A 26,971-nucleotide genomic window follows, 5' to 3' on the forward strand; every position below is an offset into this window, starting at 1 on the left:
TTTCACAGCCCCCTTTATAGTACACAGTCCCCCAGCACAGTACACAGCCCCCTCCCCAGTACACAGCCCCCTCCCCAGTACACAGCCCCCCATCCAGTACATAGCCCCCCATCCAGTATACAGCCCCCTCCCAAGTACACAGCACCCCATCTAATATACAGCCCCCATCCAGTATACAGCCCCCCTCCTCAGTATACAGCCCCCATCCAGCACACAGAACTCCATCCAATATACAACCCCCCTCCCCAGTACACAGCCCCCATCCAGTACACAGCCCCCCATCCAGTATACCGCCCTCCTCCCCAGTACACAGCCCCCCATCCAGTATACAGCCCCCAATCCAGTATACAGCCCCCCCTCCCCAGTGCACAGTCCCCCATACAGTGCACAGCCCCCCATCCAGTATACAGCCCCCCATCCAGTATACAGCCCCCTCCCAAGCATACAGCCCCCCATCCAGTACACAGCCCCATCCAGTATACAGCCCCCTCCTCAGTATACAGCCCCATCTAGTACACAGCCCCCATCCAGTATACAGCCCCCCTCCCCAGTACACAGCCAACCATCCAGTATAACGCAACCCCCCCCAGTACACAGCATCCCATCCAGTATACAGCCCCCCTCCCCAGTACACAGCATCCCATCAAGTATACAGCCACCCTCCCCAGTACACAGCCCCCCATCCAGTACACAGCCCCCCATCCAGTACATAGCTCCCATCCAGTATACAGCCCCCCTCCTCAGTATACAGCCCCCATCCAGTACACAGCCCTCATCCAGTATACAGCCCCCCTCCCGAGTACACAGCCCCCCATCCAGTACACAGCCCCCATCCAGTATACCACCCCCTCCCCAGTACACAGCCCCATCCAGTATACAGCCCCCCTCCCCAGTACACAGCCCCTATCCAGTATACAGCCCTTCTCCCCAGTAAATAGCCCCCCATCCAGTACACAGCCCCATCCAGTATACAGCCCCCCTCCCCAGTCTACAGCCTCCCAACTGGTATACAGCCCCCATCCAGTATACAGCTCCCCATCCATTATCCAGCCCCCTTCCCCAGTAGACAGCCTCCCATCCAGTATATAGCTCTCCATTCAATATACAGCCCCCCAGTATACAGACCCCCATCCAGTATACAGCCCCCCTCCCCAGTATACAATCCCCCATCCAGTATACAGCCTCCCTCCACAGTATACCACCCCCTCCCCAGTACACAGCCCCCATCTCCAGTATACAGCCCCCCATCCAGTACACAGCACCCTCCCCTTGCACTCCCAAGAGACCCCCAGTCTCCTGGGATAGCACTGCCAGCATTCTCTACAGTTAAGAAAAAAATCACTGCCAGCCCCTTCCACACTGCTTCTCCTGTGTCACTCATATTGTAAAATGAAGCTTCCATATACTATACCTCAATAGCTCAGTTTTTTCCACTGACCTGGTCCCATGACTGCTCTCTCTGATGTTAAAAATATGGTCATGTGACCACTCTCCTCCCCCAATTTAAAGCTAGGAGGAATAGGAGGAGGGCAGCAGCCAGAAAAAAGTGAGCTATTGAGAGATTTACACGCTTTGTTTTATAATGACACTGACACAGGAGGAGCGATGTAGGAGAAAGGGCTGGCAAGTGATTTTATTTTATCAACTTTAGACTATACAGGCAGTGCTGTCCCAAGGCCAGGAGAGGCGGGGCGGCCGGCCTGACACCCCCCACCCCCTGTTAGTAACACATAGTATCAACATATAACACGCAGGCACTGTTTATCCTCTGTTTTACTGGGAAGTGTGTGTTATATGCTGATAAATACGGTAGTTTGCTATTACCATGATCTACCACCAAAGAACAACCCAAAACAAATTCCCATGTTCCTGACTTATGCAGCAATACTTCATATGTGTTTGTACCAGTAGTAGGGCCCAGAAACAAAAGTGCAAATTTTGCTGTGCTGACAATAGCTGACACTGATACTAAATTAAAACACTTTTTTTTTAAACCTATCGAAAATACACTGGCTTTTGGCACAACCAATGACCTTGACTTTGACATGCTGAGTATGGCCTTTGATCCTAAATTTGGCCCTAACCCTGACCTAAAAGGAGTTAAATGGCCCTGTATCTGTATTTGAGCATGGTGAATAAGTGGGCACTCCACTACAATAAAAATGTATTTTTTGCATGGAAGAATAACTCAGTGTGTTATTATATTTTATACTGTATTCCTATGGAGGCAAAAATCAAATAAACAAACCCAATTTTTGTTAGCTTTTTGTATAATGAACTTCAGAAGCCAATGAGATGCTAGCAAAGGATTCATATAATACAATGTGCTACATTGCTAACATCCAGTTGCCAGTAGTCATATCTAATTTTAGACCACAGCAACTGAAGTTGCAAACGTATGCTGCCTAGGCTCATTATACTAATGTCAAGCAGGACATGGATAACAATGACATATGATCCACTCTAAAAAGCTCTTTCGAATGTCCAATTATTATTTTTACTTCACCCATTGGATCAAGGCAAATAAATGGTTGGGTTTGACTTTCAAGATATATGATTCTCATAACGTTTGTCTAAAAAGATCAATGGACATTGTACAAATAAAATAAAATACATTTAGATGTGTTACATTTTGATAGTTGATCACAGATCTGTTGATAATTATCTGTCATATGTAATGTATTAAGAAAACAAAAACTATACATTCCATTGATGAAGAAAATGTAAGCAGCAATATGGCTGATCAATGTAATGGCTTCATTTAAAACCTTTATTGATCCAACTCATGAACCAGATGAAGGAAAATGTATGTAATATTTTTTGGATGTATGAAAGAGATATTATTTTGACATAACACACATTTAAAATAATAAGCACTGACCTCACTGTGGCAGTGTAATCTGTAAGTATGTGAAAATAAGCAATTGCTATACTACAATAAGCACAGCACAAAGACATTTTAACCACTTGCCGACCGGCTTATGCCGATATACCTTGGCAAAGTATCAAGGGTGCACAAAACAAAGGCGAGTAGTGGGCGCACACGTGCTGCGGGAGCATGCCCGCGGGTCCTGCGGAATTGTTGTCCGCCAGTGGCCCACGATCGTGGCACTGAGAGTCACAACTGGGAGATGCAAGGCATTACCCTGTTCTACCTAGCAACATGACCAAGATCTACTGCTCCCAATGATCAGAAGCAGTGATCTCTGTAATGTTTTAGTGAGCCCATCCCCCCTACAGTTAGAACACAGTGGGGGACACACTTAACCCCTTGATAGCCCCCTAGTGTTTAATCCCTTCCCTGCCAGTGACATTTACACAGTAATCAGTGCATTTTTATAGCACTGATCGCTGTATGAATGCCAATGGTCCCAAAATAGTGTCAAAAGTGTCTGATCTGTCAACTGCAATGTTGCAGTCACGATAAAAATCGCAGATTGAAGCCATTACTAGTAAAAAAATAAAAATAAAAATTCCATAAATCTATCCCCTATTTTGTAGACGCAATAATTTTCGCGCAAACCAATCAATATACACTTATTGCAATTTTTGTTTACCAAAAACTTGTAGAAGAATACATATTGGCCTAAACTGAGGAAGAAATGTGTTTGTTTTATATTTTTGGGGATATTTATTATAGCAAAAAGTAAAACATATAGCCTTTTTTCAAAATTGTTGCTATTTTTTTGTTCATAGCGCAAAAAATAGAAACTGCAGAGGTGATCAAATACCAACAAAAGAAAGCTCTATTTGTGAAAAAAAAGGACATCAATTTTGTTTGGGTGCAACGTCATGCGACCGCGTAATTGCGACTTAAAGCAGTGCAGTGCCGTATCGCTAAAAAGGGCTTGGCCAGGAAGCCGGTAAATCCTTCCAGGGCTGAAGTAGTTAAACTTAAAGAGGAAATCTCTTTCTTAAAAGTCAACAGCTAAAAATACTGCAGCTGCTGACTTTTACTAAATGGGCACTTACCTTTCCTAGAGTTCAGCGATATCAGCAGCCGAGATCGAGCAATCGCTCGGCTCTCAGCTGCTGCTGGCGCCATTCAGTTGCCATTCAGTTGCGTTGCGGCTTCACTTCTCGGTTCCCTACTGCGCATGCGCGAGCCGCTCAGCACAATGGGAATGGTCCGTGCTGTCTCTGGGACCCGTGTGTGTCCCAGCAGACAGCTCGCCGGGACAGGAAGAGGCATAGACTCCCGTGGGAGTCTATGCCCGGAAGTGGGTGCAAATATCTGTCTTAGACAGGTATCTGCATCCCCCCCCCCGAAAGGGGCCAATTGTGGCACCGGAGGGGGGGAGGGTTCAGATGAGCGGAAGTTCCACTTTTGGGTGGAACTCCGCTTTAAATCATATACCTCTAGGGTTATTTACTGCTATATTCTAGCATGTTAAAAGCATTGTTGTAGTTTATATCAGTAATTACTGGTTCCAATTTTGCTAATACCTACAGTATAAGAATGTGAACAGTATGATATACAGTTAGGTCCATATATATTTGGACACAATTTTTTGTCAGGTATTTATCAAAACATATTCTAGCTATAGTTACATAATGGATATGGGGTGAAAATGCACACAGGTTTAATGGCTGCACTCCCAATTTGATGCAATAAATTTGATGTATAGGCATATGGCAAAGGCACAAAAAGGTAACACGTTTCACCTGACTAATGTTCTTCATCAAAACCACTTTTAATTTGAGGACATGTACATCCAAATCGGAGGAAGTGTTTAGGAATTACAGCTCTTAAAATAGCCACCCCCCCTTTTTCAAGGGGCCGGAAGTAATTGGACAATTGAATCAAACACTTTTTCATGGCCAGGTGTGGACTACTCCTTCATTATTTCTTCATCAATTAAGCGGGTAAAAGGTTTGCAGTTGATTATAAGTGTGGTATTTGCATTTGAAATCTATTGCTGTGAGCCTACATCATGCATTAACAGAAACTATCCATGTAAGTGAAACAGGCCATTGCAAGGCATCAGAGAGATAGCAGCAACATTAGGAGTGGCTGAATCATCAGTTTGGTACATTCTGAGGAAAGAAGACAGGACTTGTGAGCTCAGCAACATCAATATTGTCAATATTTTGTGTGGCCTCCATTATTTTACAGCACCATTATTTTACAGCACTCTCTTAACCCTAACATAACGGACTTCATCTGTGTTTGTCCACTGTGGCTTTTCAATAAAATGAAGAAATGTTAAGAGCAACAACTGGAGTGTAGATCAGCACTGCCTTAACCCTCTTGGGCATGGAGTTGACCAGAGCTTCCCAGGTTGCCACTGGAGTCCTCTTCCACTCCTCCATGATGACATAACGGAGCTGGTGGATGTTAGAGACCTTGCGCTCCTCCACCTTCCATTTGAGGATGCCCCAAGGATGCTCAATTGGGTTTAGGTCTGGAGACATTCTTAGCCAGTCCATCACCTTTACCCTCAGCTTCTTTAGCAAGGCAGCACTCACTTTTGTTGCCAGCGGTTTAGACATTAATGGCTGTATGTTGAGTTATTTTGAGGGGAGAGCAAATTTACACTGCTATACAAGCTTCTCTTCAGTGTTGTCACATGAAAAGATATAATAAAATATTTACAAAAATGTGAGGGGTGTACTCATTTTTGTGAGATACTGTATATGGACCTAACTGTATTTAACAAATTCTAACTGTAAGCCTCATGTACACTATGTACACTACATGTTATCCTATATATCCATGGCCATGCACACATGGGCATTTATCAGCGTTTTTTGGCAGGGGCGTTTTCAAGGTTGGAAAAAAAAACAAGAACTACTGTGTTTGAAGAGTTTTTTCAGCTGCGTTTAAGAGGATTTTTAAGCCTCAAGCTTTTGCAGAAGTATAGTTTAGCTAATAAAGTGAAAAAAATCCAAATGCAGGAAAATGCAGAAAAACACTAATGCAAAAACACTGCAAAATGCGGCAAAACTCACGTTTTTCATGCAGCATTCAACAGCTAATGCTACTGGCATTTTTTAGAATGTCCAGTGTGCATGAGGCTTAAAACAAAGCCTTCTACTTGAAAGACATTACAAAATTATCTGTTTAACTGTGTCCAGTAGAAGTAAATTCATACACAGTTTTCCATCAAATCTCTGCAAAGTTATTATTTTAATTGCCTCAGTAGCCAAATTTGTTTTTAGTTTTGCATAAAGTGGGCAAAGGTTAGAACTCTTGTTAATTTCTTATTGCTATATGGGTTCCCTCTGGGTAGTTTTAGGATGCAGATAGCAAAAAATAAGCTAACAAATTTCTCTACCCTAAAGGAATAAAACAGAAAATGCTTTGCCTTTACATACTGTAAATTTTAATGTAAGGGCTTGAAGATGTTTTCTATTACTCTGCTTACTTATATTTCTGCCATATTTATGAAACCTAGATCCAAGGTATTCTGTATATGCTGTGCTGACAGAAGTCACTCAGATATTATGCTGAGGCGCTTCTCCAAGCTACAGAATCTCACTTTGGCACATATCAGAGAGAAGGGGGTCTACTGCCATAATCCAAAAATGTACTTTCACTAAATGACTACTCTGCAATGAGGCCTAAAGCAACACAGAAACAATACACTCCTGCACACAAGCGAACCACAGGACCAGCAATACACAAGCACCCTCTTTGTTTTTCTTTCATTTCTGAGGCCTAAAGCAAACCTGTCCTCTTAATTTAGGGCAAAGCAACAGGTTCACATTAATACCTCTCTCCCCAGCAATGCATACTCACCTTTCCTTCACTCCCCCGTGCCTCTGTGCAGCAACAGGACCTCTTGAGCTTAAATTGTACTAAACCCACAACAGTAAAATCAGTCTGTAGATGCAGGAAAGCATGCTTGTTATACTCACTGTGGAAGCTAAGGGGTTAATCCTCTGCATTGTGTAAGAAGGCTGTTTCATCCTGTCTTCTTTGACCCTCCCCTTCTTTTACTGTCCCCAATCCATCTGCTAATAGGGCAGAGTCTTGGGGGGCAGTCTGCACTTGCTCAGTTTGGTGTGTATTGTATTGGAGTTTTATTTTTTCTCGGAAGAGTGCATGTGATCAGCACGGGGCCAAGCAGCACTGTCCAGACAAAGGGCCAGGGGTCCTGCAGCCTCATAGGACAGTCAGAGTAGAATGAAAACTCAAGCTTTAACCAGGCAGTGATAGAAGTCATAAGACTGAGAAAAGGTATTTATCAGTTTATATTTACTAATATTGCATTTCTACGTTCTGTGTACTGTGGGAGACCAGAAATAGTGAATGCAGGGTCCTGGGTTTAGTAACACTTTACGTTTCTAAGTGGATAATTGTCACTCAGTGGCTAATACACAGACTGTTTATCAAAAGAGAAGTTGTAAACTGACTTTTCTCTGCCAAAAAACGTATGTATTGACCCTCATTGCTGTAAGAGTTATTCCAACTAGTTAAAATATTTTTAAATATATAACTTTCTTTAGGCTCAGTTCCCAAGGCTAATATCAACATAGGGGATACTTTTTCAAAAAAGTGACATCTATGCCTTGCACAATAGGATTTAAAAATTACAGTCACAAAGCTAAAAAAAATAAAGATTGCATTTTGTGTATTGAACCTTGTGTGTTGTATATTCTATTTCAATTAATGTCACTACCTAGATACCATATCATAAGACCCTATGGCTGTTATTTACTAAAGGAAAATCCACTTTGCACCGAAAGTGCACTTGGAAGTCAAGTCGCTGTAGATCCGAGGGGGACATGCAAGGAAAATAAAAAAAAGCATTTTAGCATGCACATGATAGGATGATAAAGATGAGCTTCCACTCATTTCAGAACTACCCCTTAGATTTAGAGGGACTACACTTCCAAGAGCACTTTCAGTGCAAAGAAGATTTGCCTTTCGTAAATAACCCCCAATACTGCACTATAGCAAAGTATATGTTAAAAAGTATAATAGAGGAATGCCTCATACATACTATTTGTATATCCACTCTGTGGGCCATTGTCCTCCATTAGAAGTCCCCTGTAGTCCCTCTTGCCTCCATACATAACAGAATTGATATGGTGATGATCATGGAAAGGATCTTGTATACCCTACAAGATAGGTTACACCTATTCGACCGCAGATGGGAAGCCTGGAAAACACATAGGCACATTTTGCTGGCACAGGATTAAAGGCACGGGGGAGGTTGTTATTTTTAATGGGTTGAAATGGGTTAAAATGTTTGTATATACCCTGTTTATGATATTCTTGCAGTATGCTTCAGATTGTTCTTTATCCATTGTTTTTTATATATATATATTACACGTTGGATATCACTGGTATGATGTACGCTGTTACATGATTGTACGATTTTGTTTTTTACTTTTTTACTGTACTTTAAAGAATAATAAAAAATGCTTGTAAGCAAAAAAAGTATTCAAAAATTGGATTGTTGATACGGATTAGTATGTTTAATTGTTACTGCTTGAATATATATTCATTTAATTGAAGAGAGAATAACCTATTATGTGTTGTGCTTAGTAGCAAACAACAATATTTCTACACAATATGAGATTAATGCATACCCATCATCCTTTACCAGACAGCCATGGGAGTAGAAATAAAGCCAATGGTGAAACTATTTAATATGGAATGATTCATGCAGTGGTGCCCAGTAGCTAAAAAAAAAAAAAAAAAAGGTTTTGATACTAAGTGCAAGATTGGCATTACTTTACGTTTGCTAACATTCTTAGTTATCGCACACAACAAAGATATAAAATATTTATTTTTCGAATGCCAAATGCCCCTTTTCACATTGATAGCTTAACCAACAACTTCAGCAATGATGCTGTATTTTTGTATGTCTGTCATTAATGTACTTTAAAGTAAGAAAGCACTGTGGGGAAATTAGAATTGCATAAAACTCAGGTCATGTCATTTTTGCACATGATCTGTCTTTGTCATTTGTCCCTGATCATCTCTATATACAGATAACAACATATTGTAGAGGACTATAGCTCAATATTCATTTTAAGCATCTAGTACAAAGGACAATTAATTCAATTACTGTTCAGAAAACTTAGCAATTCTAAGGTACCTTTACACCCTTTCTCCCAGGTTCTAGACATTTTATTTATAACAGTTGCTAAATGACACAGAATTTGCCAGAGTGCTGCTTTTTAAATTCAATTCTGAATCTGTAAAATGAGTCACAAATCTGTCATAACTGATACAGCTCAGGAGAGTGCACATTACCATCGATATTTGCAATTTGCATGCAACTGTTTTCCTTCAAAGTGCCACCCTGCATAAAATATAATATACATTATCTTGTTTCCTTTACCTCTGTAATAATTCCTTTGGCTTGTGCAATCTGATGCTTGCCAGAGTTAGAGCAATGGAGAAAACACTTCAAATAAAATAAGAAATGCATAATAAGGAAGATGGGGAGGTCAGAACATCTTCTAGTTCATAATTTCCATGAGCTGTAACACTTTCCAAAATAAAATTAATGCAATATTCTGCCAAAAGGTCAGTAGGAAAATTATCTGCACTATGATGATTTGAACTGGCATAATAAAAGTAAAAGAAAAAGTAAAAGAAAAATAAATTTAAAAAGCCAAGTTTCTTAAAAACCCAATACCAGCCAAATGTTTATTATCTTTAAACAAGGGTATATAAAGGATAGAGCCGTTTCATGTTTTTATTGTTCTCTGTGTTCTGTGTATTGGGGACAGACAATTGACAAAGGCACATTTTAGTAGAAAGGGGAATGGCTAGAATGTGGTCAACTACAGCAATACTAGTCTGACAGTCAAAGGTAAAATGATACTACATTTTGTCACATTAAAGAAGTCTTCATATTGTTTTGAAGCCACTTTTTTTACTTATTTTACAAATCAGAGAAAAATCATAGATCACAAATATTTTTTTCTTGCATCATGCTATACAGTTTTGCAATCAACTGTGATGTGATTTGTTACAATTCTTTTTTTATGATTTGATGTTACCAAAGCCGATCATTTCCAACCAGCTCAGTGGATTAGATCAACTTTTGCAGGACCAGGTGATGCTTCCTGAGCCGCACACAGCTCACATTAAAGCTGTATATGGCCAGCTATAAATGACAATAATGTTGCTGGGTTGTAAATCTATGGATTATGCTTACTGTACTGTACTTATAAAGTATTGACATACGACACCACTCATTACAGAATTATGACTAAATCGCATGCCAAAAAAATAGATACAATGCATTTTAAATGGAGCAATGTCTTCAAGTAGCAGTCCTAGTGGCCCAGTGCGCCTTCCCCTATAATTTCCTGTTCCACAAATGTTATTGTATTTTTCAAATACAAAATAGAGCAAATATTGCTTATGTTAAGTAACAATATGACTGTCTCTGTTAATTATCTTTACAGTGCTGAAAACACATGCCCAGATAAGGTTTATTAGCGATGTACAGTTTATTCTCTATGTTTCCATGCTGATGTCTTATGGATAATGTAGGCTTTAGGTAGATGGCAATAAAGATTAGAATGCTAATGCCTGTCTATGGATGAGCCACAGAAATAGAAAGTGCAATGTGAGTTTCATTAGCAGTCAATGCAGGAAGGCTTGGAGAACCAAAGATATTTAGAGCATAGATAGTAAAGATAACGGTCAGAGTTGAGAAAGGGGATAAGTATGGGGTCAAGTTGGTGGGGTTTGTTTTTTGTCAAGCAGGGTTAACTGCCTATTCTCTCCCATGGCTACCAGAGAGGTTTTGTGTCCAAGGATACCAGACAACCCTATGGGCTTCCATCGCACAATTCAATATAGCGGATACATTTTCTCTGCTGTGGATGGTAGTGGGCGCCATTGCTCAAATTCAATGCCTTCCCCCAGGTCCTGTTTCCATAAGTCCATATAAGGTAATTTTCTGGAAACTGGGGTTAAAATGTACTATTAAGGTCAAATCTGATGTCATAGCAGTGCGAGGAAATCGTCCTGTTGGCTATAGCAAAATTCTCCATATTTGGCTTATATAATGTGTCTTTCAGGATTGACCTTGGCAGGATTCTCTAGCTGTTGCAAAGGTTAATTATCCTCAGCAGGCCTTTATTATTGTGGAGATTGGGGGAGGCAATTGAAATTCAGGTTTATAACTGGTTCAAAAGAGATGCCAAAGACAAGAGTAATGAAAGTAATGGGCACATATTTGTACATCTGTCCCTAAATAGAAGCCACATTAAGTTTGGAGAGCAGGTTTATAATTTGAATGAATACCGCTGATGAAGCGAGCATGGTCTTGTGAAACACATTGGGTTACTTTTCATGCCTGGTTTACATTCTATACCACGATACATGTAAGGGGCCATGCGTTTTGGACCCTCTTAACTAACTGTCACAATACCATGTCTGTGCTGATATTTACTTGGTTCATTATACCCCCTACAGATGTACTACACACACATCTACCCCTGATGAAGTGAGCATGGTCTTGCAAAACACGTTGGGATACTTTTCATGCCTGTGTACATTCTGTAACATGATATGTGTAATTACATTTTTACTGTATGTATCATTTCAGTAGCTTGGCTATGATTAATGGTTATGTTTGCATGACAATTTTAATACATTTTGAGACTGAATTTACTCTGTCAATTGTTGGCTAACCGCACTCACCTCATTTAAAGTCCCGGCGCGATTTGTTTTTTGTTGCATATATTGAGATGGAGGTGGTTTACAGGTGACACCAGACCTTTTCCTTTTTGTCTATTGAACCCGGGTGGAAGACACCCATTTAGCCCAAACCTGGTCTGCTGCCACTATTAGCCAATTATTCATTATATACAATTATTTTATTCTGTAGCCTTTTCAGCCATTTCGTCCAACACTCAGGTACCACATCTCCCATGAGCTAATCTAGGTTCTTGGTGCTGATCCCTGCTGGTGGCGTTGGTTATCGTCCAGCTCGGGATCTACGATGTTTACTGCTGTCCCCACTGCCCTGTTTGGGGGCCACCTACACATCAGCACCATGCAACCATGCCTACCGTGCGACGTCTGCGGTCGCACCGTCAGCTCGCTATTGCGTGGAATGCCAGCATGTTTGACTTGGGGGCATCTGCGCAGGCATTCCCCCATTTGGCTGCGAGCGTCATTCACATTCTCGTGCCTTGTCACGCACACATGGCGTTGGAGGCGGAGCTCACTGGGCCCTCTGGAGATATAAATTGAGGGCTAGTCATGGCTGGGATCTGTTTGTCACTTCCTGTTTCACTCACGTGCAGCAGTTTCACTTCATTCAAGGTGACTCTACACTCCTTGATGGATGCTAATCATCCATTTACTTCCTTCGCATTTGTGCACTTAACTTTATCTTGGTCTGCCATATATATTGTCTCACACATTATTATGTTCACTCTCATGGTCCATTCATGCACACACCATTACATATGTATCTCTTTTATTTCACTGTCTCAGAGTTTCCAAGTCTATCTAGCTTTGAACAACATTGGTTCATATGTTTATATATATATATTTTTTTCATTGCATTGTATACTTCATGGTTACTCTGTTAGTATAGTACCAACTGACAAACATATAATCTTACCTTACCTGACATATACAATGGACTTGGATACACTCTATCACACTGTTTTTGTCATATTTTCTTTATTTTCTTTCTTTCTTTCTTTATTTTTTTCTCTATTGTCCCCTAGATCCGTAGCTCATACAATTATTGAACCAGTTTGGTTCATGCATATACATACTTCTATCATATACTATTTTACTTCTATGCTGTTATGACAGAATCTATTGACACATATGGATTTATGTTTCCGTTGACATTATTAATGTATACTGGGAGATCTTTGGTGACCCATTCCCCCATTTCAGCCATGTCAGCCCCCCGTTTGTTCTCTGTTGGACGCTCATTACTACGCCTCTGGGTATCAAACAATTGGTAGTCTTATCCAGCCTCTGGTGAGTATAGAGCGTTTTGGACCCTCTTGACTAATTGCCACAATACCATGTCTGTGCTGATATTTACTTGGTTCATTATACCCCCTACAGATGTACTACACACACATCTACCCCTGATGAAGTGAGCATGGTCTTGCAAAACATGTTGGGATACTTTTCATGCCTGTGTACTTTGCAATTTACATTCTGTAACATGATATGTGTAATTAAATTTTTACTGTATGTATCATTTCCATGGCTTGGCTATGATTCATGTTTATGTTTGCATGGCAATTTAATACATTTTGAGACTGCATTTACTCTGTCAATTGTTGGCTAACCGCACTCACCTAATTTAAAATCCCGCGGCAATTTCCTGGTTTTTGTTGCATATATTGGGATGGAGGTGGTTTGCGGGTGACACCGGACCTTTTCCTTTTTGTCTACGATTTGAATGAAGGGTAACTAGTTGGGACAGTTTTTAGGTTTGCTCCTTGACTCTAGGAACCTAAGCCATTTGTTTTCACAAATTAATTTCTAAAGTTTCTTTTGGAATAAGAGATGGTTGGATTTTGGTATTTTTATTGACACATTCTAAATTATTAAAAGACTATGAGAAGTATGTACATATGGATGGAGTGTAATCTCCCCAACCAAGATGTCTGTGAGTGGGACCATTTCTCTAGATCTTCAGAAAGTTATTTTAATACAGTCAGGTAGTTTCATTGGTACAAATTCTGGAAAGAGGAGTGCTGGTTAATGCCCAGGTAAGATAGTCTATCAGTTTGCCATTTGAACTTGAAGTTAGCATCTATATTGAGGAATGGGTCGTCCGGGTTAAGGTTGGGGGCCTGGGGTTTAGAGTGTGTTTTTTTAAGTCTAGAGATAGCTGATGACTGCAATAGGGTTTTTTTTTGAAGATTAGAAATATTGGTTACTGGGGGATATAATTATGAGAATGTCATCTGCAAAAAAAGGCATTTTTGCTCTTGGCCTTTACATGGTATGTCTTTTATATGTAAAATTGGGGGAAATGGACAGCACTGGTGCAAGCTTCTGGAAATATTGAATCTTTGAGATTTGCACCCTTTTAATGATATTGCCCTGACGATACAGAGTTCTAAAAAAATTTAAAAATTTGGGTCAAAACCTAGTGTCTGTTAGGTGAAGAATAAATAGTCCCACAATATTGTGTCAAATGACTTCCCTTGTCTGAACTGTTAAGATGAGGTTTAGGACCCTTCTGGTCTGATCCAAAGACTGATGGTTGAGAAAGAAGCCCACTTGAACTGGATGAAGACATAAAGTTAGGAATCAGTTAATTCTGTTTGACAAAATCTTGATCATTAATTTTACAACTGCATTTACAATGTATATGAGAGATGGGCTAGTAGTTTACAGAGACTCCCAAATAGTTTCCTAATTTTGGGACTACAAGGATAAAAGCCATGTGTTCTTGAGGGGAGGGGGTTTGGTCATTTCTGATGATGATGACGATTCTGTAGAGGTGAGAGGCTAATATTGTACATCTGCATTCCCCTATGATTTCCAGTTTTTAAAAGCACAGTCAACTTTTGAAGGGGTTTCAACGATAGTGCAACAAAACAGAACTATTGTGTTGTACATTGTACAGAGTACAAATATCTATGATAATACTTCAGCATAAACACTATCTGCCAGAATAGACCATCCTGTATTTTAGCTTCATGTTGATGTCCATTGCTACAATAATGCTTGCTTTAATGAAAACATCATTGGAAATTTTGAGAGACAGGATACCGGTTCAGAACTAGGTTGACAGGTGCTCAGTTACATAGCTTCTACAAAACCAGGGAGATTTAGTATACTTGTTTAAAACAATTATTTAACTATTGCAGAATGATATATTCTAGACATTATTATGTGTGACCTTTGCACCTACTTCTCATATTGTATTCAATTACCTATTTATACACAAAAATACATAGCAGTCTGGCCTGGTTTATATTATAGATATTCTGCCACATCATAATGTAGCTCCAGAAAAATAATATTGTGTCTTTGTAAATGTATTGACCATTACATTTACCTTAGGTAAAATAGTTATTTCATTTTACGTATTACGACGACATATCTGCTTGAAAGCTGCAAGCATATATTAGATGCTATAACACAATAAATGTAATTTAAGTTGAAGTTCAGTTAATAAAGGGTTTGACTGCTTTACTGAATAGAGGTTGATTGCTTGAGAAATGATTAATATGCAAGTGAATCCTCTGTAATCTGTGCTATTGTGTAGCATTGCCTGATGATTGAAACCATCTGCCTTTTGTGACACTACTAACACTGTGATTAGTTTTCTATGAAGTTATATTTTATTATTATTATATATTTATTAAAAATATCTTATGCATCTCTACAATTGTAAATTGATAGCAAAGTGTTTTATTGGTTTGTTTTTGTCTTAAAGGCATTGTACACTTTCAAAACTTTTGTTTCTTTTAGCTAGGTATTAGTGTATATATAGTTCCTGTGTCATTTGTTTGCCTTACCTTGTAATGATGGGCTCAGATGTTGTGGCTACTACGGTAGTGTTGTTGCTGATTGATTCCCCTTTGTTCATGAATTCTTTCACCAAGCTTGTCCTAATTCGCTAAAGGGACGTCTTATTATCAGTTACAACCATGCAATTTCTTCTGTGTTGCATTACAAATGTGGGAGCACTAATATGATGAAAATACATTTCTTCCAGCATGGTGAGATCACTGTGAATGATCTGTTTTCTGTGGCTATGTCCAATAACTGCACCTCTACCACTACTAGACTAGGAGACCCAGGGATTGTGAGATTTTTAGTTTCTTCACAGGAAGTGTCAGTTTTTAGAATACAGACAGGGGTCATGCATTAACCTAAGAAGTGCAATACAGCATGCCTCATGTTTGAACAAAGACATTTCTGACACCGGGATGTGAAGATTTATTCTACAATAGACTGTTCATACAGGCTAACAAATGACAAAATTAAACTACACGATTAATACACACCTTATGCAGATGAAAAACACAAAGTGCAGACAGCAAGGTGTATAATGCCTTTAATATATGCTTATCATGCACAATAACAATGGAATCATTCTGAAATCAAAAAGTTATTTTCTTTTTGCTACTCTAGACATCCAACAAGTAAAATCAACATTCATGCATTGAGGATAACTGTCTGATTGTAATGAAAATAGATTACCCTGGTTGGATCATTGGTGATTTCTGATGTTCTTCTGAGATAAGGTTTATGCCAAGAATGTCTTCTAACTTTGTATACATGCACTTTTGATAGGAGTGTGAATTTGTATACACCAGTCCAACCAAAGAAAGATCAGTTAGCTGTCACATTGTTGCTGCACCTCTAACATCTATCTACTACAAACATAAATCCTTCTTAAAGTGGAGATCCACCCAAAAATGGAACTTCCACTTTTGGGAATCCCCCCCTCCGGTGTCACATTTGGCACCTTTCAGGGAGGGAGCAGATACCTGTCTAATACAGGTATTTGCTCCCACTTCCTGGCATAGATCACTGCGGCGTTTGTGGCGACCTACGCTGCTACGCCACTTCCAGTGCCTACTCTGTCCTCCTCTGCTGTATTCTGGGAGACACACAGGTTCCAGAACATAGCAGGGACCAGTGAGGACACGCAGCATGACTCGTGCATGTGCAGTAGGGAACCAGGAAAGGAAGCCACAAGGCTTCATTTCCTGATTACCTTACAGAGGATGGCGGTGGCAGCAGCCAAGAGCCAACGGACAGATCGGCTTTGGCTGCTGACATCGCAGGCTCCCTGGACAGGTAAGTGTCCATATATTAAATGTCAGCAGCTGCAGTATTTGTAGCTGCTGGCTTTTAATATATATATATATTTTTTTGGTGGACTTCCGCTTTAAGTGTAATTTTTTTTTCAGTAATGTGGCACTTTAGCAGTTTTGGTAATTAAGTCAAAAGGCAATTGCCAGAGTGCACTAACCCATTACAATTATGCAGTGATCAAGCTTTATATTCATTATTATGCTTAGCAGTGGTTTACTAAGTCTACAATAAGACATCTTAAAGATCAGCATATACAGTATGAGCATCATGCTGTAGCCTTTATCAGGTCAATCTCATTTTACCTTTTATTGTCTTGGCATGTTAGGTCAGAACAATAAAAACTGAGACATACAATGCTACCAATATCCCTGCTTTACTTTTGAGCTTAGATGCCCAAAAAGCATTTGGCCAGCTAGACTGGCCTTACATGTTTGAAATATTATGCCATATAAGCTTGTAATGTCCTTTTTTAAGAGATAATAAAGCACTATACCTAGAGCTCAAGTCACACTTTTTTATGCCACATCAGAGCCTTTCTGAATGTTCAATGGCACCAGGCAGGGGTGCCCACTCCACTGTGTTATGTGTTATGCTTAGAACCCCTAACCACAGAGATTTGTATACAGCCAGATGTTAGAGGGGTAAAGGTCAGACAGAAGGAGTTCAAATTATCATTGTTCGCTGATGATATCCTACTAACTGTTACCCACTTCAGCCCCCCGGAAGAATTTATCCCCTTCCTGACCAGAGCACTTTTTGCGATTCAACACTGCATCGCTTTACCTGACAATTTCACGGGCGCACGATGTGGCTCCCAAAGAAAATGTATGTCCTTTTTTTCCCACAAATAGAGCTTTCTTTTGTTGGTATTTGTTCACCCCTGCGGGGTGAGCGACAGTTTTTACAAAAACACAATATTTTTAACTTTTTGCTATAATAAATATCCCCCAAAAATATATTAAAAAATTATTTATTTCCTCTGTTTAGGCCGATACGTATTCTTGTACATATTTTTGGTAAAAAAAAACGCAATAAGCCATTATTGATTGGTTTGCTCAAAATTTATAGCGTTTACAAAATGGGGGATAGTTTTATGGCATTTTTATTAAAAAAAAAAATTAAATGGCGGTGATCAGCGATTTTTATTGTGACTGTGACATTATGGCAGACATATCGGACATTTTTGACAGCAATTAGTGCTATACAAATGCACTGATTCCTGTGTAAATGACACTGGCAGTGAAGGGGTTAACCAGTAGGTGGCAGTGAAGGGGATAAGTGTGTCCTATGGGTGTGTTGCTAACTGTGGGGGGCATGGCTGTTTTACACATCACTGATCTCTGCTCCAATCACAGGGAACAGAGATCAGTTTCACTATTGCTAGACAGAACAGGGAGATGCTTGTTTACTTTAGCATCTCCCCGTTCTTCCTCTCCGTGAGGTGATCGCGGGTATCCCCGCGGTGATCGAGTCCGTGGGATCTGCGACCCAACTCACGGAACTTCCTGCGGGCACGCAAGCATGCCCCCGCCGCCTCTTAAAGGGCAACGTACAGGTATGTGATTCTGCCTGTAAGTGCCCTTCTGCCGACGTGTACCGATGTGAGTCGGTTACTGAACCCCATACCTCCTTACTTCAAGGAACTTCATATATTCTGCAAACATCAAAGTTATTAAATCAACACCTCTAAAACTGAGGCTTTTCCATTAAATATCACCTTATTAACCCTGCTACAGCAGAATTACACCTACCATTGATACTCAAACTCCATCAAATATTTATTCACCCATATTACACCTACGTATTCATCTTTATATGAAGCGAATTTCCCTCCCTTGTTCAAGAAAATATGTTCCCTTTTACATCAATGGGATGCTTATGATATATCATTTCTAGGCAGGATCAATGTGTTAAAAATGTCTATAATGCCAAAGTTGCTTTATTTGTTTGAGACACTGCCTGTTGCTGTGCATAAGTCTAAATTACGTTCTCTGCAACGTCTTTTCCTCAGCTTCATTTGACACAACAAAAAGCCCAGGAGTGCATGTTCTATTCTTGTGTCCCTTGATCCAAAGGGGGATTAGGGGCACCTGATTTAATCAGATATTATTTGGCTTCACGTCTAAGCCCCTGTACACACGGTCGGAGATTTCGACAACCAAATCCGTCGGATTTTGTCCGAAACTGTTGCATACACACGGTCGGACTAAGTTGTCGAAAAATCCGATCATTCAGAACGTGAGGCCGTAATTTCGTTACGATGGGACTACGTTCAGGCTAGTAGCCAATAGCTTTGAAGTAGGAATTTGATCTGAGCATGCGTGGCACTTGGTTCGATCAAAATTCTCTACACATGATCGGAGTATGTCCGATCGAACCAGTTGGTCGAGAAATATTTCCAACATGTTGGAAAATTGGGTCCGACGGATATTCAGACGGAATCAGTCCGATGCATACCACACACAGTCAGATTATCCGACAACACAGTCCGATAGGACACATTCCGATGGATTCTCTGACCGTGTGTACAAAGGCTAAGCCCCTGTACACACGGTCGGAGATTTCGACAACCAAATCCGTCGGATCTTGTCCGTCGGATTTTGTCCGTCGGATTTTGTCCGTTGGATCTTGTCCGAAACTGTTGCATACACACGGTCGGACTAAGTTGTCGAAAAATCCGATCATTCAGAACGTGATGACGTAATTTCGTTACGATGGGACTACGTTCAGGCTAGTAGCCAATAGCTTAGATGTAGGAATTTGATCTGAGCATGCATGGCACTTGGTCCGATCAAAATTCTCTACACATGATCAGAGTATGTCCGATCGAACCAGTTGGTCAGGAAATATTTGCAACATGTTGGAAAATTGGGTCCGACGGATATTCCGACGGAATCAGTCCGATGCATACCACACACAGTCGGATTATCCAACAACACAGTCCGATAGGACACATTCCGACGGATTCTCCGACCGTGTGTACAAGGACTAAGACATACTCTCTCTTGGATGGTTAGGTTACCTTGTAATTGTTGGTCTGAAATTGAAATGAGCCTGTTACACCCTATACATTCTTCCTCACTACTAGGGTCCCAAGATATGATGTCTAAATTAGGACTCTATTTGCATGCTTAATTCTGTGACTTTTAGAATATACTATATAACCCTGCTATATCCAACAATCTGCCCTATACCCAAATGATTTATTGGGCACAGGCTGGCATATTTCAATTATGCCACTTAATTTACCCAGTTACCTGTAACTGCTGTCATTTGTGCAACTCAACATTTTTTCCACATCCTGAAGCCCTCTTTAACCTTAGAACTTATATGCACTCAAGACCCAACTCAGACACATTTAATCTCTATTTTACATAAACTATTACAAGAGATAGTCCCTTTGGCAGTTGTTACTCACATATACATGAGGAAATGGGCTGACATTCTCCAGTGTCCTATACATCTAGCTAGCTGGTAAAAGATATGGCCTCCAAAACGTCTATAAACCCCTCTGTACCAGAAACATGTTGGAGATGCTCTACAGATGTTGGAACGTTGGCATGCATTTTATGGTTCTATCCTCGGGTCCAGGGATTCTGCGCCATAGTTGATAGAGTCTTTTCTTTTTTTTTTTCTTTTTTTTTTTTTTTTTTTTAATAATTGTAATTTTTATTAATTTTTAAAGCAAAAACAAAAAGAATACACGAGAACATTAGAAAAATCAGTAAATATAGAGAGATATAGATCAAGATGTAAGGCATGAGTTACAACAGACAGAGAAAAATGTCCACAAACGCAGGCACAAGGGTGAACTGCGTATCCATATCTCGTACAATAGATAACAAACAATCAATGTAAAGCAAACAAACTATTCTGAGCATCAAGAGGCCGGAGGCCAAAAAGAGGCAAAAAGAAAAAACAAATGAGTATTCACATGGTCAGCATAGTATGTCCCTGGGAGGGGAGGGGGACAGGACAGGGTAGGGAAGGGGGGGGGGACAGGAGCCATCAACAAAGGGCCCCGGTCGGTAGCTGCAGTCAGATGGACGTACCGGCAGGGGGGGCCCCATATGCCGATCGATCCCAGGGTTCCCACACTTTATCAAACTGGGGGACCAAATCATGCACCGAGGCTGTCAAATACTCCATTCTCCGAATTTCAGACACCAGTTGGAGTAACCTAGGCCAGGGGGGAGTTGCATTGGACAACCAACACAATGGGACAAGCCTCTTAGCAGCAAGTCTTTTCACTATCTTGGATGTTGAATTGCCATCTCGCCCCCTTGCACTCTAAGCCCTTGTACACATGGTCGGAGAATCCGTCGGAATGTGTCCTATCGGACCGCGTCGTCGGATAATCCGACTGTGTGTGGTATGCATCGGACTGATTCCGTCTGAATATCCATTGGACCCAATTTTCCAACATGTTGGAAATATTTCCCGACCAACTGGGCCGATCGGACATACACCGATCATGTGTAGAGAATTTGGATCGGACCAAGTGCCACGTATGCTCAGATCAAATTCCTACATCAAAGCTATTGGCTACTAGCCTGAATGTAGTCCCATCGTAACGAAATTACGTCATCACGTTCTGAAAGATCGGATTTTTCGCCAACTTTGTCCGTCCGTGTGTATGCAACAGTTTCGGACAAGATCCGATGGACAAAATCCGACGGGCAAAATCCGACAGATTTGGTTGTGGAAATCTCTGACCGTGTGTACAGGGGCTAACAGTTTCCATCTCAAAATAACCTTCTTACAGCCATATCTGAGGTGGGAGCTATGGAATATTTGACTGCTCTTTCTGGTGAGTGTAATAAAGTGTGGGAATTTTTGGCACCACTCCTACCTCTACTTTCTCACAACCCATGGTTACACCCCAAATATGCTAAATATGCAGGTCACCGTCATGCTGTGCGAAATACATGTAGGTAATATTTTCTGGATACTTGTATGTATCTCTACTGTTTATCATATTTCTTGTCCTTGCTACAAGACTGTCTTGTCTATATTATGTTTATAGTTTCTACTGTGCTGCCCCATTCAGGGTATAGCTTATTTTATTGTCGTCCTTATGGTTTGATCCATGTATAGCCTGGGGATCTTTAATATGGTTGTACTTACTTCACATTTCTTTTTCTGTAATTGTTAAACCTTCAATAAAAATCACAATAATGGAAAAAAAAACTAAAACATACAATGTAATTCACTGCATTAAGATGTTATGCTACCATAGAAACCCATAAGTCATGATCATGTGTAAAGCTCCACTACTAGTGTCATATGATAGGAAGTGCTGTTGAATGTGATCTACTATTGTATGCTTAGAGATGTTAAATTAAGAGGTACCCATTTACTCACCATGTTCAGATATAGGCACAGGCCCCTTTAACACCTTTTCCCATAATTCCCTGGTTTTCTGGACATGGGAAGATACATTTCTCAGAGATAGAGAGGCCACACATGATGAGGCAGAGGTAGCTGGGCAAGTGATTGCAACTAGGAGGAGGCCCTTGACTGTCAGAACCAGCATGTGGGCAATTGGGCAGGAGCCTAGCCTAATAGCATGCACATACTCTTTGTAGCACCTCTCTGATTGGTACAAGAATACTCATCCCCTTCTGTTGTCCACCTGTATTAAAAGTACTACCCTGGACTTCACTATGAAGATAAGCTCAAACAGCTATCTGTGTTAAGAACTGTTTTGCAGTTTGCTGTTTTCAGTCCTTATTACAAGGACTATGCTACTCTGAGTGAGCCAAAGAGGGTATGTATGCAATAGTTTGGTTGTTGCCTTGAATTTTAGAGGCAATGCTACTCTGATTGGGCCACATAGGGTATGCATACCATGTATGCATGCAATTGTTTGGTTGTTGCCTTCTGGTAAACACAGCACTAGTTTCTTAACACATTGCTTTTAGTCGTGTCCATTAAATTGACTAATGCGAATCACTGCAGAGTGCAGACTATTCAGCTTATAAACTGTCTCATGTTCATTGTCTAAATTTTACATTTCAAATATACCTAAAGGGTAGTATATCAATACCCATTAAATTATTGTAACAAAACATATGCAAATACTGTCAAACATACTCACAGAATGATATAATATGTTCCTGTGAAAAAAGAAATCATAAATAAACCCATTAAAATAAATGAAAAGCAACAAGCTCTTCAGCCAAAGGAAAATTCCCTAATTGTCCCACCCAACAAGCAGACCTAACTATATCTAATTCTAAAATAATTTAAAATGACATTACAAATGTAAAATTTTTCATGCCAAAAAACACATTTATAAATGAATATACATTATAGGAAAATTACTATAGTGAGACATATATTTAAGGTTGACTTTATGGAACCTTTCCTGCAAATGCACAGCATTATTTTTTATATCAAGGTGATTCATGTTTCTGAATATGGACAGCACCAATCAACTCACAATTGCCCATTGCTATACTGATTCCCCAGTGGGTATCCTTATGTGAAAACGAGAAAGAAAATGTATGTATCTGCATGTGCAATATGAAGGAGACCCGGAAGATTCAGCTGATTCAAGACTCAATTTATTCATACCTTGCAGCTACAAGATACTAATTATGAACCAATTTTCTAACTGCTGACAATTTCCTTTCTCCATTTCAGACCCGAGAAGCTGAATCACTGCTAGAACATCTCTAACCTTGAAACTCATTGCCGCAGGCTGGTGTTAGAATGGGGGACACAACCTTCAATAGCACAATTTACTTTCATCAAGAATTGTGAACTTACACAAATTTTACAATATAAGATTTTTTAATTTAATAGCAAAAGAAAATGACATGTATTTAGATAAACAGATCACAGCTTGATTGATGTAAGCTAGGACAAATCTTATATACACCTAGCCTCCTCCCTTCTAAAAAATAATACTTTGTTTACATGCATATTCTTCTGGTAGGCTTAGCTTAGCTTAGATACATTTTACAGGGTCATTTTATAACTATTATTCTGCTAAAAATTTTACATTTCAATTATGGATTATTTCACTCTTTCTAGCATACAATGAAACGCTCAAACATATATTCATAATAGGAATATAAAAAGCCATCTGATGTCCAAGCATGACTACAGTATTTTTCGATTGTTGCTCAGATTTTTCTTTCTAATGGCAAAATCTGTCCCTGATATGGATTTCTACACAATTGTGATTATACACAACCTGATTATAGCTTATTTTTTTGTTTAAAAACAAATCTGACAATCTTGTTGCTATACTTTCCCTTTTCTATACCTGATGTTCAGGTATAGTCCTAATGCTTGAAGCACTGATGGTTTCCAGTCTTTATTGTCTTCATAAATTGTGGCATGCAGATTGCATCTACCTTTTATAGTTTTTTTTACACTAAGCAATAAATACAAATCAATTGAGTTGTACGATTTATATAATATTTCCTAAGTCTACAATTTCAGGTATTTTTGGCATATACAAAAACTCCCTGTTAAAGGCCACACACATAATTACTCTGCAATTGTGTAATTGTTTTAATTATACCAAAGTGGTAATTGCACTCAATACATATATTGTCTTGCTTTTCTGTTCTTATGGTACAATTAAATTGCTATTCCCTGATATTCATTACCTACCTTCAAGGTGCTGTGTTAAACATAATGGACCATGCAGTGTATAATTTACATGCACAGCTTTTCTGAATGTGTTGCCAATTGTCAAAATTACACAGCAATCTATTACTCTAATTTCCACAGAGCAACGAATTGGCTTTCAAAAGCTATTATTTGTAAGTCTTCAAAAAAAAAAAGTTGGAAGTAGTTATGACAACAGCAGCAACAGCAGTGGTAGGAAAAATAATCAAAACATAGAAACAAAATTTACCACAATAAGGTTTATGCAAAATTGAAGGTGCTATTATACTAAGGGTACAGAAGAGTCAGAATTCCGTGATACTATCTTGACATCAAAGGTAAGCTTTCAGGCCTCATTCATGCAAGCATGGGATTATATGAACCTATGTGTGTTTATAGGGCATTTCTAAATGAATTGTATTTATTTATTTCATACTTTGCATTAACTTATGTTCAGAACCATTCACTTTAGCTGAAAAAAGTATATGTACACAAGCAGCCATAGTAAGTTAAAATACATTGTGTATTTTTTTGTAAAATGTTTTTAATGTAAGTCCACAACTGCCATTTCTGCCCCCCAAGAATCCAGTCTAAAAAACTGACAGTTAATGTTATGTCCTGCTCAAGTTGTGTACACTGCAAGTATTAGAGGCTTACCTTCAGTATCACATGAGGTGGCAGTGTTTCTTATTCCAATCCCAGCAGCAAAGCCCTACGCAAAAAAGCCCAGCATGTGTCAACCCCAGCCCAGCCACAGCTTTGTTGTGGGGATTTGAATGAGGAAAAAGCTCACTCCTGTGATGGTGGAAGCAACCTTTGAGGTCCCAGAACTTGGGCAGGCCATGTCAGCACTAACTGGGAATTTTTGGTTAGGGTTCTTGGTGGGAGGGAGCAGAATTGTCTTACAGATATGCACTTTCTGTGCATAGTAAAAACAGGCTTGAAAAACATACAATGCGCCCCTCACCTAGGCTGCCGATAATTATGAAGGAACTGAAATATGCTTTAGGGACTCCAGTAAATCCACTTGAAACCTTTGCACATGATTTGCAAAGCTGATTAAACAATAGCATTTTGTTTAGGGACATTTTCTCTATCTTTGTGATATCTTGTTTACGTCTATGCTAACCTTCCAGTCAAGTGGGAGGATAAAGCATGTGAATGCACATGGGGGTATCCAAACAATGCCTGAGAGATTTCACTTAGTAAAATCCTCTAACGGGTGTTATTGTTATAGGAACAACTAGTTATCAGTATCTGAAGGTTGAGGAATCTCAATTCTGCCCATCACAGCCACTCTATAGTGTAATTACAATACATGTGCCCATTATACAATGTAACCACAAGAGCAACAAATCATTAAGAATGTCTATCATCATCTTTAAAGCAGAATTCCACTCTTACACTAAAATCTTGAAATCTACAGGCATCCACGATCTATAACTAACCTATCTAGCCCTGTTAAGAAGAAATTGCTATACATACCTCCGGTCTGGTCTTATGCAGTGCTGTGAGCTGTGAGCTGTGAGCTGTGAGCTGTGAGCGGTGGCTTTGCTGTGGAGGTGGGTGCAGAGGAGACAGCTGACAACAGAAACCCTATAGTACCTCTATGGGTGACGTCACTTCCCATTCATTTCCCAGCCAGTGTCAGCTGTCTCCTCTGCAGAGCTTCTGCCTTTTTGAGACTGGACCGGAGCGGCTTCAAAAAAAGGTATGTATAGTGATTTCTCCTTTACAGGGCTAGATAGGTTAGTCTTAGATAGTGGATGCCTGTAGATTTACAGATTTTAGTGTTAGGGTGGACTTCCACTTTAACGCTCGACAGAAACCGGTTATTACTAAAGGGGGTTAGTAGGCCAAAAATTAGAATGGAACACAGCCTTTTCATTCAAGTAAAACATTTCCAAACAAAAAGGAGACACTTCTAAGAAAATATAGAGAGCACTGCAACACTGAAGAAATAAACAAGAGTCTATATTTAGCTGCACTATAATTCACTGAATGAAATGCAACACAGTCAGTCAGGAAGCTAAAGAAAATAAGGATGCAGCTATTAGTAGTCTGTTTAGTAAACCTACAATATTTTTACTGGCCATTTATGCAAACAAGACCACAGAGCTTTAACAAATAAGAGCTTTGATATCAAATCATATACTGTATACAATCATCCCACAGAAATACAATTTGGCTTTAGGTAAATTTGTATTTACTGTGCCTATGGAGGAAGCTGATGCAGATGTTGGTCAGACCTGGGAAAACAATAATGTAATGTGGGGTATTCCATCCTGAAGGGGCATCGGGAAAAACACACAAACACACACCGTAACACATACCGTGTTTCTGATATGACAATAAATAGATGGATTGGGCAAATGCTTGACTACGCTTGTAGTTGCCCTAAGATATCTAAATGTATGATTACTATTATTATTATTATTATTATTTTCTGTTTTGTCTCTAAATATTAGAACATGTTTTTTTAGGCAGTTTTTTTTTTTTGTTTAGTGACCATGTACTAATTGATTTGCTAAAAAATTTTTTCCCACTTATTGCTTTTCTTCAATTTATATGATATGCTCAAATAATTTTTGCCATTAT

General features: G+C 39.6%; 1 protein-coding gene across 3 annotated transcripts in view; it reads right to left on the bottom strand.

The window, feature by feature from the left end:
* Nucleotides 1-26,971, bottom strand: part of EPHA5 (EPH receptor A5) — a 512,956-nt gene that overhangs the window by 301,931 nt on the left and 184,054 nt on the right. The gene's annotated exons all lie outside the window — the stretch shown is intronic.

This window comes from Lithobates pipiens, unplaced genomic scaffold (assembly GCF_037356315.1).
Source record: "Lithobates pipiens isolate NorthernLeopardFrog02 unplaced genomic scaffold, aLitPip1_a1.2 Scaffold_13, whole genome shotgun sequence".
Taxonomy (NCBI): Eukaryota; Metazoa; Chordata; class Amphibia; order Anura; family Ranidae; genus Lithobates; species Lithobates pipiens.